The sequence below is a fragment of the Neolamprologus brichardi genome, chromosome 23 (genome assembly GCF_056152115.1).
Source record: "Neolamprologus brichardi isolate AB-2024 chromosome 23, ASM5615211v1, whole genome shotgun sequence".
Classification (NCBI taxonomy): Eukaryota; Metazoa; Chordata; class Actinopteri; order Cichliformes; family Cichlidae; genus Neolamprologus; species Neolamprologus brichardi.
The window spans coordinates 43,595,085-43,610,398 of NC_142125.1; the positions used below are offsets into that span (position 1 = coordinate 43,595,085).

Here is a 15,314-nt window from a genome sequence, read left to right on the forward strand (position 1 = left end):
GGAAGTGACATTTAAAGGTTGGATATGACCTTTGTAGTAATAGAAATCCTCACACTTGTGTCTTGGAAGAGGCTAAGGATTTAGCAGGGTGATACGTCTACTAAGAGCTTTCACTGGATACCACCAGCCAACGAGGCTAGCTGCCAGGCCACGCCTGGTACCAACAAACAGCCAGGCTTCGGCAACCCTAAAGGGTGCTTCGCAACCAGCGGGCCTTAACACCGTTAAGATGCCGCCTAAGAAGAGCAACGTTAATGAGGAGGAACTGGAGGACATAAAGAAATCCCTAAACTTTATGTCTGAAGAAATAACAACAATTTCAAAACAACAAAAACTGATACTTAATTTAATGGATGATATTAAAGAACTAAGAAGGCAGAGCGAGGAAAAGGACAAGAAGATTGCTATGCTGGAAGGACGGCTGTCAGATCTGGAACAATATTCAAGAGTAAATGATGTGATAGTGACAGGACTGGAAACTAAGCATCAGACATATGCACGGGTAGCAGCATCAGAGAGAGGGGAGCCACCCGAGCAAGAGCTACGCTCTTTGGAAGAGCAGGTAATGGCCTTCTTTAAAAGCAAAGGTATCGAAATGGACAGTAAAAATATTGAGGGATGCCATCCTCTTCCGAGGAAAAACAAAAATCAAATACCTGCCATTATCATTCGTTTTGTTAATAGAAAACAGAAAAAAGAACTGCTCAAGCCAGGAAGAAAGCTAAAAGGTACAAATGTTTATTTAAATGAACACCTAATCAAGAAAAATGCAGACATTGCAAGACAAGCAAGAATATTAAGAAAACAGAAGAAAATACAGTAACTTGGACGTCAGACTGTAAAATATTCATTAAGTTAAATGGACGACCAGAGCAGGCTAAGGTTCTAGTCATCAAAGAGATGACGGGACTAGAAAAATATAACTGATAAATGCAAAGCAGTGCTGAATATGATGGGACCGTCCAAGTGCACGACCAACGCAGATGTCTGACAAATTTCAACTAACAACTCATATAGATATTGAAAATAAGACATTGATGTATGACAGCAACATAGATCCTGAGTGTAATTTCTTTAACAATAAGACAAATGAATGCAATTATTATACAAAGGAGCAACTTAAAAAGGAATTCAAGGTAGATCAGGGTATAACAATGGTTCACTTTAATAGTCGAAGCTTATATGCAAACTTTCAATCCATCAACGACTACATAACACAGTTTGAACAGCCATTCAATGTGATAGCCATATCGGAGACCTGGATAACTCCTGGAAAAGAAGAAGACTTTAAAATAAATGGATATGAATGCTTTCATGTAGACAGGATCAACAAATAAAACAATAATAAAGACATGACACGAGATATAGGGAACAGAGATGTACAACTCCAAAACTAATCAAATTTATGATCCACCACATTTACTACACAGCAAAACGACCAGTGTTAGATTAATCCCCACAGTCATTTTCAACACTTTTTCAGGGTTTATATAGCTCCACACTCTTTAGAGTTAAATCAACATTTTTGAAATAGTTAAAATATTTAACACTGTTCATGTTTTAACTCTCAAAACAGAGTTAAAATAACACTTTAGAGACTGAATAAGTGACAATTGTTAACCTTCTGGTTAGTGTTGGCTTCACTCCCTATAGTGTCAGGCAATTTTAAGACACTGTCTAATCTGAAACACTGTATGACCTTTGCACATCAAAAGGTTTATAAAACTTTAGATCTGACATTTTCACCTCGTTATGTACAACTCTGAATGCATATAGATGGTTATCAAAACACTCTGTGAGCAACTTTTCCATAAATAAAATGTCATCTTCAACCAAAAGTAAATCACTTGTTTGGCAAAAGACAGACGTGTCTTCTTCCACTGCACTGCAAATAACAACTTCAGCTTTATATTGGGAGAAATTAAAGACAAAATGTGCTTTTAAAAGTTAGTGAGGGGCTTGCCTGGCATGGATGAGATGCTTATCCATGGTGATGAAGAAGGTGTCAGTCTTGCTCTTTGATGCCTGACAGCGAGGAGGTATGGTTGCCGACCGTGTTGTGTTATATTCTAAGAACAAAAACTAGAAAGAAACTAGTTACTCCCTTGAGTCTAGTTTCTTGAGAATATATCAAGGATAAAAGCTCTGATGTCTCAACAGGACCTGGAAAAACTAGTCCATGCATTCATCTTCAGCAGGCTTGATTACTGTAACAGCATCTTTACAGGTCTACCTAAAAAATCAGTCAGACAACTACAGCTCATTCAGAGCTCTGCTGCTCGAGTCCTCACTAAGACCAAACAAGTGGACCACATCAGTCCAGCTCTGAGGTCTTTACACTGGCTGCCTGTCCGTCAGAGGAGAGACTTTAAAGTTCTGATGCTGGTCTATGAAGCTCTGAATGGTTTAGGACCAAAATACATCAGTGACCTCCTGACCCAGTATGAACCTTCCAGATCCCTCAGCTCATCTGGATCCGGTCTTTTATCAGCTCCCAGAGTCAGAACCAGACACGGAGAAGCTGCATTCAGCTTTTATGCTCCTTATATCTGGAACAAACTCCCAGAAAGCCTCCGATCAGCTGAAACACTCAGTTTATTTAAATCCAGGTTGAAGACTCACCTGTTCTCAGCTGCATTTGAATAAAGCACCAAATCCACACTTAAGCTTAAATTTCAAAACTTACATTTTAACTTCTGATTTTATTTTTTGTTTTTTTAATCAAATTTTTTTTTTAAATCATGCTTCTTATTTGTTTTTGTTTTTTAATGTCTCTGTAAAGCACCTTGAATCACCTTGTTGTTGAATTGTGCTACATAAATAAACTTGCCTTGTGTTTCCTCTGTGTATTATTTCCACTCTAGCCTTTGCTTCTTAGAGTTCTCTGCCTTATGGTTTATGTCCCTGTTTTTTTTTTTAGTTCCTCTGTCACCACCGTGTCTAGTCCGTGTCTCAGTGTTATACTTCCTGTTTTACTTTGAAGGTCTGTGTCTCATGTGAGTGTATCCTCCTTTGCTTCCTTGGCTGTATCCCAATTCAGGGTCTGCAGCCTCAACGATCCTCAACGGCCGCGTACTTAAAGACCGCTGAGGCCAGAAGTGCGAGGCTTGTGAAATGGGACGGTCTAGCCTCCGTCGCGCTGCCCAGGTTGCCTAGCAACCATGATACTAACAGCTGGAAACGTTTCATATAGCTTTGTTTGACAGAAATGAAGGAGAACATCTTTTGTTCATTTGTTTGTTTCTACATGAGCTTTGATCATTCTCTGATTAAGCTCAGCTATTGAACGGCGTATATTTTAAAGTAAAGGCTTTAAAACCAAGTTAGTACAAACGTCACTAATGTCACATGACTTTGCCGACATGTGGCCAACAGGAATGTTTTAATGTTCTTCGTTAGTAAACATTTGCACATAAATAAGTGACATAATATTCAGTACTTACTTAAAGTTTACTCTTCGGCCGCCCCTCATCCGCCGTTTTTTTCGGCAAAATTATCCACACCCACCGCCGTGCTATGCATTCTGGGATATGTTGGGCCACGAAGTCTACACCGCCATGTCCTTAAAATTCAGGGAAATGAAGGACGCATTTGAGGGCCGCATTTCGAGCAGCCTTTGAAATGGGACAGCCTTCGTCACGTCGATGTGACGTAATCGGCCTTAAAATGTGGCCTTTAAGGCTGCAGAGCCTGAATTGGGATACAGCCCTTGTCTTGTCAGTTCAGATAACCCCCAGCTGTGCTCTCCTTCTGTGTCTCATTCCCTCGTTATTCCCCAGTGTATTTAAGCCCTGTGTTTCTCTGTGTCAGTGTCACGTTGTCCCTCATGGCTGTATTTCGCTGTGTTTGCCCCGAGAGTTTAGTTTATTCTTTCCCAGTTTAGTTTAGTTTTTGTGTCGCATGGTTTTTCCTGGCCAGCCAATACAGCTGTGATTTTGAGTTCATCCCTCATGTCTGAGAGCCTGCATTTCGGGTCCAACTCCTGCCTGCACACAGCCGAAACCTGCCAGAAACAGATTTATATTTGCTCCTGAATGCAGCTTTAACCTTTAATATGCAAACAAATACAACTCACTTGTAGACTCACTTGACGATTTTCTGGGTGACCTTCTGCTGACTGCACCAAGCGAAGCAACTCCGGTGTTGACGTGAGCTTCTTAACCTCTTTTATGACATTTGGCCTGAAGAATGTTTTCAGCAACCTGGAGGATGTGTCATCATCGAACAGGAGAGTGAAGTCTTGCTCCACCTTTGAGAAAGAAAATTGTATTTGAAACAACTGCTAGCTCCAAATTCTATTGAAAACAAATCAATTCTAACTCATCAGTCCTTTTGTATCCAGGAGTCTTGGAAAAGTGGATAGGATATCAACACTTCTGCTTGGGTCATTAATAAGCCTCTGACGCTGCTGAAATGTGTCTTTCATCTTCTGGAAAATCACAGAGTTGTCTGTAGTATGTTTGAGCAAAGACACGGCCTCCTTGCAAGCGTCCCCATCAAGCTGGTGTACAACACTCACAGTCCTTTGGAGATTTGGGTCACCTGAAGATCTGTCTATAAACTAGTGATGGGCAGATGAAGCCTCATGAAGCACTGAAGCTTTATCCAATTGGTTCACCCCAGCGCAAAGCGTCTTGAAGCTTCATTTGCTCTAGTAGGACACCTACTGGACGTAAAAATATTAGTTGGCATGAATTTGAAGAGTGTGGCCGTTTGCACACAGCCTGTAAATGTCAACAACAAAAGGAGTGTGTAAAACATCTATATTGTAGTGATGGCAGTATACTGTGTATATTTATACTGGCAGTATGGAAAATGACCATTTACTGTGAGGTGAGGTGTGGTTGGGGTGTGGACAGTAGTTGTGCTTTTGTAACGTTGAGGTATGGACAGCTACACACTGAGGCCTCAGTCCTGCCTGTTCACATTTTATTCTGTAAAACTACATTTTCACTGCTTTTATGACCTTTTTAATGGGGAGAACATAGCAAGGATTTAATGATTTAACAAATCTTTTAAATCCTTTGTCCTCCACAATGCTAAATGGCTGGGAGTCCTCAATCACCATGCTAACCAGGTCTTCATCTATTTGAGATTGTTCTCCTGAGGAAAGACAACAAAAACAAAGCACAAATATAAATATCACACACGTAACTTATTACAGCTGTATAATATTGTTATATCATTTAGTAACATTACTGCATGCTATATTATCATTTGATGGCTCACCTGGTCTTGCTCCACAATCGGTGTTCCCCTTATTCTCATGCAAAGCTCTGTAGTGCCTAAGCATGGATGAGGTGTTGTTGTTATATCCCAGCTCCCTGGCACATAGCAAACACTTCACCTTGTACAAAAGTACAGACAGCTTAACATAAATTATTGCACCATCAGTATTATGAAAATACATCTTCTGTAGAAATTTACATGCCTTGTTGGGAGGAATAAGATCAAAATGTTCCCACACAGGGAGGACATCCTCCTCTTCTTAGCTGGCTCCATTCTCTCCTGACTTTCTCTCCTCACTCTCATAAACCTCCAAACTGTCTCTAACTCTCACTAACTGCAACTCTCCATCAAACACCCACATGTTGAATGAAGTCTGAGGGGTTTATATCGCTGTCATAGCTCGCGGCAAAGTTCGAACCACTTCCTGAACCAGTCACGTGGTACAGCCGGGCAGCGAGGCTTCGGACGTCATCATTTTCAGCTCCTCCCATAAATGAAGCGAGCCTCGATACGCGCATCGCGGAAACGCCCCCTCCATTACTCGACACGAGCTTCGAAGCCTCGATACAGAACGTCACATCACTACTGTAAACCTATAAGGTGGTGTTGGAGATCCACGACGAGTCTTTCTTTGTTTTCAGACGCCGAGAAATGTACCCTGCATCATAGAAGTGCTCCTGGAAGTGAAAACACAAAATATTTTGTCAGATTTAGGTCATAACAAAATATCAGATAATTTTATGTCTGTCATTGAACAATTTGATATTGTATAACACAAAATTCCTGACCTCAGGAAATCACATGATAGGGTGGGGCCAGGTTTCACAATGAGCTCACCCGAAACTCTGGCTGATTGTGACCTACACCTGTTTTCACACCTTGGCTCAGGTGATTAGGTAGAGGATCAATAGGGGGTCCATGACCCTCTTGCGGACACTCCCATAGGGTTTAAAATCGGGGACTCTCCACCAATTGCTCTTAGAACTGAAGAAGCTTCTCAGATGAGACGTCTTCAAGAAACGTAAAGAATTTAGACCATTAGTATGCATTTATGCACAAGTATAAAAAACACAACATACACTGAATACTTACCCGTGATTATCAATCATGTGAGCCACAAGTATGATAACCATCTGTCGTCTTGTGGCATCCTTCATGGTGTTTGCTGCTTGGTATTCCTATATCAGAATCAATCAGAATCAGAATCAGAATACTTTATTGATCCCTGGGGGAAATTATTTTTTTGTTACAGTGCTCCATTATAAACCAACATTAACAAGACAGACAGTACGCTAACTAAGAATAGCACAATATATATATATATATATATATATATATATATATACAAAGTCACTCAATAATAAATAGCTGGAAAAGAGACGTGTAGTTGTAGCAGTAACCAGTGTGTTAAGTGGAGGAGTTGTACAGGGAGCCACAGGCAGGAAAGATTTCCTGTGTCGTTCAGTGGTGCATTATGGGTAATCCCAGTCTCTCACTGAACGTGCTCCTGTGACTGACCAGCACGTCATGGAGTGGGTGGGAGGTGTTATCCAACATTGTCTTTATCTTGGACAACATCCACCTCTCCGACACCACCTTGAGGGACTCCAGCTCCATCCCCACAACATTACTGGCCTTACGGATCAGTTTATCGAGTCTGTTGGCGTCTGCGACCCTCAGCCTGCTCCCCCAGCATGCAACAGCATAGAGGATCGCATTGGCCACAACAGACTCGTAGAAAATCCTGAGCATTTTCTGGCAGATGTTGAAGGACCTCAGTCGCCTCAAAAAAATAGAGACGACTCTGGCCCTTCCTGTAAAGTGCTGTGGTGTTTTTAGCCCAGTCCAGTTTATTGTCAATATTACTTCGTCACCACCAGACTTGCTTCTTAAGACAGGCTCAAGGAACTATTAAAAATGAAAAAACAAACAAAAAGAGAAAAATTAACATTGAGCAAAAACATGGCAATAAGGAATCTTTCTACAAACTTGAGAGGAAAAAAACAAAGCGTAAGTGTCAAGCTTCGTAGCAACCTGTTTACGAGATACTGCAGCAGTATTGTTAATTCTTCATTTCTTGCATGGGACCTCATCTAAGATTATAGTTGAGGTGAGCTGAAGCAACTCAGAAGCAGAAGACAGATCAGAAAACGTCAAATGATTTGTTCAATTGAATGGAAAGTGCTTAATTATACTTTATAGTGTATCTCACCATCATCGGAGAATACTGTTAACAGCATGTTGCCCTGTCCAAAAAGGTCACTGAATATTTTGGCATCAACCAAGTAGCTCTTACAATATGCATTTAAATATTATTGTGAACATATTGTTTATCCAAGAGAAAGTAGAAATACCCTACACACCTTTTACATTAAATTGTAGAAAGTCGTACTGTCCTTCATCCTCATTTAGCTTCACATACTTCAGTTGTTGATTATACTTAAGCTGGACTGAAAGTTTAAGAGGACAAAAGAAAGCCTGAGTCATTCCAAACAGTTTGAAGCCTTTTTTATTTTTGCAGTTCTTTTGATGCCAAAATACAAATTTTACAAAAACAATCAAACAATAGAGGGGCATTAATGCCTGAGCAGTTTGTGTATTTTTCATCACTAACAGCTTGAATCTGTAACATTGATATAATTAGAGGCTATTAACAGTTTGCAGTTACTCTAGCGCCAAAAGTGAGCATATTTTCTTCGTTTAAATTGTTTAAATGCACAAAATACATTTCATAGCACCAGTTTCTAACTATCTCAGTAAGTTTGACTTATATCTACTCACCCTGTAGAGCTGCATGCAGGTGCAAAATCAGTTCTGTTCTTCAATGAGGCTCCAACCGATGAAGGAAAATGCCGCACTGGGGGTGTCTTCAAAATTAGTTCAAAATTAACTCTATACAGAGTTAAAGCTATTAAGTTAACTCATGACAGAGTTAACATTGTTAACCAACCTCTGTGCAGAGTTGAGGTATTTTTCTCTTTTAAGAGTTAAATCAACACTGATGGAAATAACTCCAACATTGAGTACAATTTACATCAGAAAGAGTTTAAGTCACACTTTGAGGTTTAAAATCAACTCTGAGACATTTATCCAGCACATTTTAACACTCCCATTTCTGCTGTGTAGTTGCAGTTTGATTTCAGGGGAACATGTGCACCTAATGACATAGTTACAGAATATAGAGCTGGTAAGAGACTTGAACTTCATAAAATGACCATTTTTCCAGCAAACAGTTTGAAATATGACAAATTTAACCCAGAGGAGTTTTAAACATAGTAAACCTAACATTTATGTCCTTTTTTCAGCAGAACCAGCCTTTCCTGTTTAGACAATTTGATGATTGCCCTGTTAACAGCATTAATTATGCATTAATGTTAGCCCCATCAGGTGCCTCAGGACTAAACACACTTCTGTGTTAAACTATCCATAATCAAGGACTCATGAATACACACAGGGCCTCCTGATTATACCACCAAAGATGTAAACAAGTATAATTAACTCTGCAATTATCAACTTTAGTGGAATTAATTACTTTAGATGTGTGAACATTCCAAATATCAGTTTAAGACCTTGTTAAGAAAATCAGTGAAGCTGCATCCTGCGTGGTAGGAAAGCGACACAGATTTCTGTCGAGCTCCCTGTTAGCAAAATGACTAAATGTTGTTTTGCTGGCTCACAACAGTAGATAATAAAATAATAACTTAATTAACTGTAACTCTGTCACTAGCACAAGCCTCGAATCACAAGTATATGGATGGTTTCACCTGCAGTGTGATCAGCAACTCCTATTCCATTCAATTTTATTTGCATAGCACCAAATCCCTATAACAGTTGTCTTAACTAGGGATGGGTATCGTTTATGTTTTATCCGATACCGGTGCCAAACCGGTACTTTTGAAACGGTGCCGGTGCTTAAAGAATGAAGAACACAAACTTTGTCCAAAAACCTCTCATGTTCAGCTGTTTTTTTGTAAAAAGATAACAATGTTAGCCTTTTCTGCAGCTATGGGGCATATATGGTATCACTCTTGGCTGGAAGCAGTGCTTAAACAATGGAAAAAACACAAACTTTGTCCAAAAACCTCTCATGTTTAACTGTTTTCCACTTTTTCTTTGGTCATTTTAGCCTTTTTGGCCAGGGTGAAGGGAGTATCTGCCATCAAACAAGAAGACAGCCGCATGTAGCTATGATGGTGTTTGCTAGTTCACCTTACATGCATTAATGTAATAACGTGGTTAGCTTACTCAACGTAAATTACACAGGTGTTTCATCAGATTCGAGGTGTTACCTCCTTTGACAGTATCACAGTATCAGCTTAAAGCACTTGTTGCAGCTGCTGAGTTTGCATCTTTTGCTGTGAAGTACAGCCAGACTTTGACCGCTTCGCCTTGGGCATTTTTAATCTGTAGCTCTGCTCTAAAAGAACGTACGTACCTGGACCCGCCTACTATCCTCAGAAACGTAAAACGATTGGCTAGAATCTAAAGTGTATCACAGCTCAGGGAAAATAAAGCACCGAAATGTGCGCTGCTTTTCCGTCTGGTTACTACCGTTTATGTCAGAACCGGTGCCATCATGGCACCGGATACCGGTACCCATCCCTAGTCTTAACCCTCTCCAGGCACACGTTGCCGATTTGCAACAGTTAAAAACTAACAACCTGATTACCCCACATACATATTTTATGAGTTTTTTTACTCAGAAGTACCACTGCAGGACTTGGTTGTGCATTAGCAACAAAAAACTTAATTTGAGCCTGAGAGGGTTAATGTGTTTTATATTGTAAGGTTAACACCCTACAATAATACTGAGGAAACAGCTGAAACCCCAACAGTCATATGACCCCCAATGAGCAAGCCCTTTGGCAACAGTAGGAAAGAAAAACTCCCTTTTAACAGGAAGAAACAAAAGGCAGAACCAGTCTTAGGGAGGGGCAATTTGCCGCGACTGGGGGAGAGGGGAGGAAGACAGGACAAAGACACCATAACTTTATAACTAATGATTAAATGCACAGTGATGTAAAGAAACATATCACAACAGTCAAGATGACAAACACGTTACACTGTACATTAATGTATAGTAGTAAAAGGCATTATTTTCAAAGTGTGCCGTCTGTTACTTATGTTTGTACAGCCACAGGTAAAACAATGAAAGGTCCATGGACCTAGAGTTTTCACAGCAATCTTGAAAACTAATGATCACAAACCAGAAGTCAAATTAAAATAACTAATAACCAAGCTAGGAGTAGGTTATGAGGAGAAATTATTAGAAAGTATTAGTTGTTGTTATTTTCATATAGCTGGAAATGGCAGTTAATGGGAATGCTGAATAGTGTTGCTCTGTTCTACTGTACAGTCACACCTGCATGTTAATAGTTGTGGGTTTTTTTGTTTTTGTGGCTTTAACAAGCAAGGATGTGTTTAGAAAAAATGGTACAGGACAGGGGGGAGATTAACTGCTTTGGGTTGTGCATATAAGCGGTGCAGATGTGGACTTGGCTGTAACACAGCCTGTAGAAGGAAAATTTGATTCTCTGAAACAGAAATAAGTTCTAGATGCAACCATCACAGCATCTGTTAAGTAGCAAAGAGAAAAGTAGTCAAGTAGAGTGTTATTGTCAACCCAACGATATACACTCAAGTATACAGTGGGACAAATATCGTCCTCCTGGATGTGTAAAAAATAAATAAATTCAAATATACATATATGCAACTATAAAGAAATAAGAATAAGTACAACAGTCTTGTACTTGAATAGGAATAATAGGAATAGAATAAGGAATAGAAAAGAATAAGAATAAATAAATAGAATATTACACAGAGTGGGACGATGCAATAAAGAATAGTCAGGTACTGGAAGTGAGAGGAGAGTGCTATGTAGTGTTATGTAGTCCAAGAAGTGTGTGGAGAAGAGAGGTGTTCAGGAGCCCGACTGCTGGAGGGGGGGTAGAGAGAGACTGCCTTAATTTGAATTGAGCAATCACACAATCTCGCCGACCTGCTCCTGCCGAGTCGTCTTCGCCCCTTGCTTGGCGCTGTGCAGCCCCACGCACGGGGCCATCCGTGGTAACTCATTAACGGAGATTTGCTACATTAATGCAGTTATGGTGTTAATGTCAATGTAACGAGATTACCTAGCTGGTACATTCAAGAAACATTTCTGCGTTCAGTCTAGAAGAAACATTTCTCCTATTTCAGCAGGCAAACTGGACACTGTTCTTTTTGAGGACTGGATAATGTTTAAACGAAACAATATCTCTGACAATTCCAAGTTTAAAACTATAACACCAAAACACTTTTTATTAAACTACTAATGGCATTCTTACATGCTTGCATGAAGGTGAACATTCCTGCTAGACTTATCTCCTGCTTAGCCTTTGACACCATTGATTATGCCACTCTCATTAACAGGTTACACAACTGTGTTGGCATCACTTGCACTGTACTCATATATGTTCATCATACTTATCTGACAGATATTTCAGATCTTCAGAATCCTCATCTGCACCCATTGTATGTGGAGTCTCCCAGGGATGGATAGTTAGCTTGTTAGTTCATATATTCCACACTCTCCCTGTGGGGCGGTCTTTATCCTTCAAGCTCGGGTCCTGTACGAGACCCCTGGGAGCTTGAGGGTCCTGCGCATTTTCTTTGCGGTTCCTAGGACTGTGCTCTTCTGGACAGAGATCTTAGGTGTTCTTCCTGAGATCTGCTTCCTGAGATCTTCTCAAGCCCTTTCACCCTTGGTATTTCTCCAGCTTCTCGTGTTCCTTTTTCTTGATATTGCTTGCATTTGGTAGCTACAGCTATCACGTCTTCATCTGCTTGTCCCCCATGGCTATGTCCACTTAGGTAGCCATCAACAGTTTGTCTGTATCTGGAAGTCCCACAGCATGTTATCTCAGTCACTCTCAACTACCCTACGGGCCATGTTCCATTTTGATCTGTGGAATACCAGGTCACACTTAGCACAGATGTTTCTGTATACTATACTAGCCACTTGGTTATGACGTTCCATGAATACCCTGCCTGCTAGCATCTTGCACCCTGCTGTTACAGTATCTCACAAAAGTGGGTACACCCCTCGCACTTTTGTACATTGAAGATATGACACTTTGTTATGCAAGCCGTACACTGACTACTTTACATTGTATCAGTGTAAATTTTCTGTCACCTCAAAACAACTCAACACAAAGCCATTATTGTCTAAACTGCTGCCAACAACAAAACTGAGTACACCCCTAAGTGTAAATGTCCAAACTGTGCCCAAAGTGTCAATAGTTTGTGAGGCTGATAGGTCTGTGTAGCACAGGCCTACTGCTGGAACGCCAAGACAATTCTACTACAACAGCAAAAGCAAGACACAAGTCACCAGAGCTCTTTGTGTTACTCGTGCACGAGGGAGAGAACTGTGACGAGCACCGTTCCTTCCGCTCTAACCCCAGTCACTCTCAGTGAGCTTCCCCGTAGCACTGCTCTTTGCTGTGGTTACATGAATATGAATAGGTTGATTAACATATGATGTCTTACACAGGGATACATGTGAACAAAGAGTACCAGTCTGTGTATACATGTAGGTGTGTGTGTGTGTGGTAAAGATGTGACCCTGTGAACGACTCCCCAAAGCTGGTGCTAGGAGCATCGGTCCACCTAAACAAAGGGCTCTTATACTTAAACAGATACAGAGTAGGATGATGAAGACGAAACAAAGGTGGACTTTTCAGCAAGACAAGGAACCGAAAAACAAAGCCAAGTAAGTTCTTAACTGGTTTCAGATAAATAAAATTAAGCTGCTAGAATAGCTCAGGCCTGACTTTAAGCAAAGTGTGAGGAGGAATGGGCCAAAATCACACCTCAGCAACAAGTTTCTCCATGCTGGAGGAGTCTTGAAGCTGTCTTCATCAAGAGCTAAAACTTAGTACTGTTTGTACAAAGTATCAAATTTCAGTAAGCTACTTTTTCCCTGTGCCATTTCTCATTGTTACTCATAACTTAATTTATGGTTTGATTTCTTTGCATGTGTGGATTTAATGGGTTGTTACCAACTTCTGTAAAATTTATTTGCGTAGAAAACTGGTGACTTGTTCAATACTTATTTTACACGCTGTGCATATTCATGATCAATCCTCATATATATATATATACTGCACTTTGAGTGCTCAGAGTAGAAAAGCGCTATAAGAACCGGTCCATTTACCATACTGTAGTAACTAGTTTACCATGCCTTATTTAATCTTGAACTTTATTCCAACATTTTTGCTCTCAGTGCCATTGCACCCTAAATATGCTATAGTGTTGTTATTGTCTGTGTTATATTGTCAGTATTTGTTGTTGTTGTCTGCTCTGTACATTGAAAGCAAGTATGTGTACACAATCAATCAGTTTCTGTTAAACAACTGCTGATAACTAATTTTTATAAGCTATTTTTCTCCCATTATCTCTGGCCATAGTTTATCACTGTGAGTGCGTGATGGAAAGAATGTAAGACAGTTTGTTTGACCTTGTGGTAGAACATGTATTCTTAGTGTGGTTTTCTTCAAATCTAAGGCACTTTACAACTGTTTTAAAAACACTATTTAATAATATGATAATGATATCCATATTAATACCTTCCAACATCCATGTTACTACTACAAGAAATCTCTTAAGTTCATCATAACTCTCAAACCATGCATTGGTGTCGATAAGCTTGGTTCTTTGCAGTTTGGAAATGTTCTGTTTCTCAAGCACAAGAGTTTGTTCCACATAAACAAAACTGCTTCACTGGTAAAAGCCCAAGTGGCTTCTTGAAGGTTACTGCTAATCGGAGCTATTTATCAACACACTCCAGTCAATAGTGACAAGTACATGCTATTTTCCCTGTTTCTCATTACCACTATCTATAATGATGAAGAATATATCTTCAAATTTACATACAAGGGGAGACGAATGAAGAGGGAATGTGGACATTTGGGGATTGTGTCAGTAATGCAGTAAGTGGGTATTTCTAAAATCAGTGACTTCTACTTAAACTGTAAAAATGGATCATCTGACTCTGATGTCTATGAATTAGAGAGTTCATCAGCAAAAACATCTTTGAATACTGCAACAATATCCTTTGTTTTATTAGCAGACTTTTTGATTTGTCCTAGTTATATTAAGCATCTGAGTAATCTCAGTTCTGTTCAAGGTCAAATAAGGTCAAACTTTCATTGGGGTCAAAGTTTCTTAAATTGCCTTTTTATCTTAAAAACTACACTTAAAATCCCACTGTCATTGTTTGTTCTGGCAACATTTAGGAAATGATACAGATGTACAGGGTGGGCCGTTTCTATGGATACAGCGTAATAACATGGGAATGGTTGGTGATATTAAAGTCCTGTTTGTGGCACATTAGTATATGTGAGGGGGCAAACTCCTCAAGATGGGTGGTGACCATGGTGGCCATTTAGAAGTCGGCCATCTTGGATACAACTTTTGTTTTTTCAATAGGAAGAGGGCCATGTGACACATCAAACTTATTGGTAATGTCACAAGAACAACAATGGTGTGCTTGGTTTCAACGTATATCACCAACCATTCCCATTTTATTATGGTGTATCCATAAAAATGGCCCACCCTGATTATGGAAAATCAGATTATATTTTATATGTGGTGCATTTCACATCTGATTTCACTTTTAGATTTAACATTTAAAAGTAACCTCTGCCTTAACTTCAAGTTAACCCCAAAACTGTATTATTGTTACTGCACTACAAAGTTCTTAACGTTTGTAAAATCAAAAAAACAAATATGAATATATACAACACACAACACTATTCCCTTCAGAGTAAATACTGCGCAGAAAGTGAGCTGCCCGTGAGAACGGTTGTTGTGATTAAATAACACTTTCTCTTCCTGCTATGGCATGTTCAAAATCGACTTTTTGAACATGCTACTAATCTACTTTCAAGTTGTGTCAGGGTATGAACTGGCGTTCACATTAAACTGAGAATTTAGTGTACCCTTTCACCTTGTTAGCTAAAATGTCTTTTTATTATAAACATAACTGGTTTTATTCACTGTCATCTAAATAGCATGTACTGTACTTGCAGTACTATATTGCT

At 39.7% G+C, this 15,314-nt stretch overlaps 1 pseudogene; it reads left to right on the forward strand.

Annotated features, from left to right (window-relative positions):
* Window positions 1-229: 229 nt before the first annotated feature.
* LOC148096509 (uncharacterized) lies at window positions 230-927 on the forward strand (annotated as a pseudogene).
* Window positions 928-15,314: the final 14,387 nt, after the last annotated feature.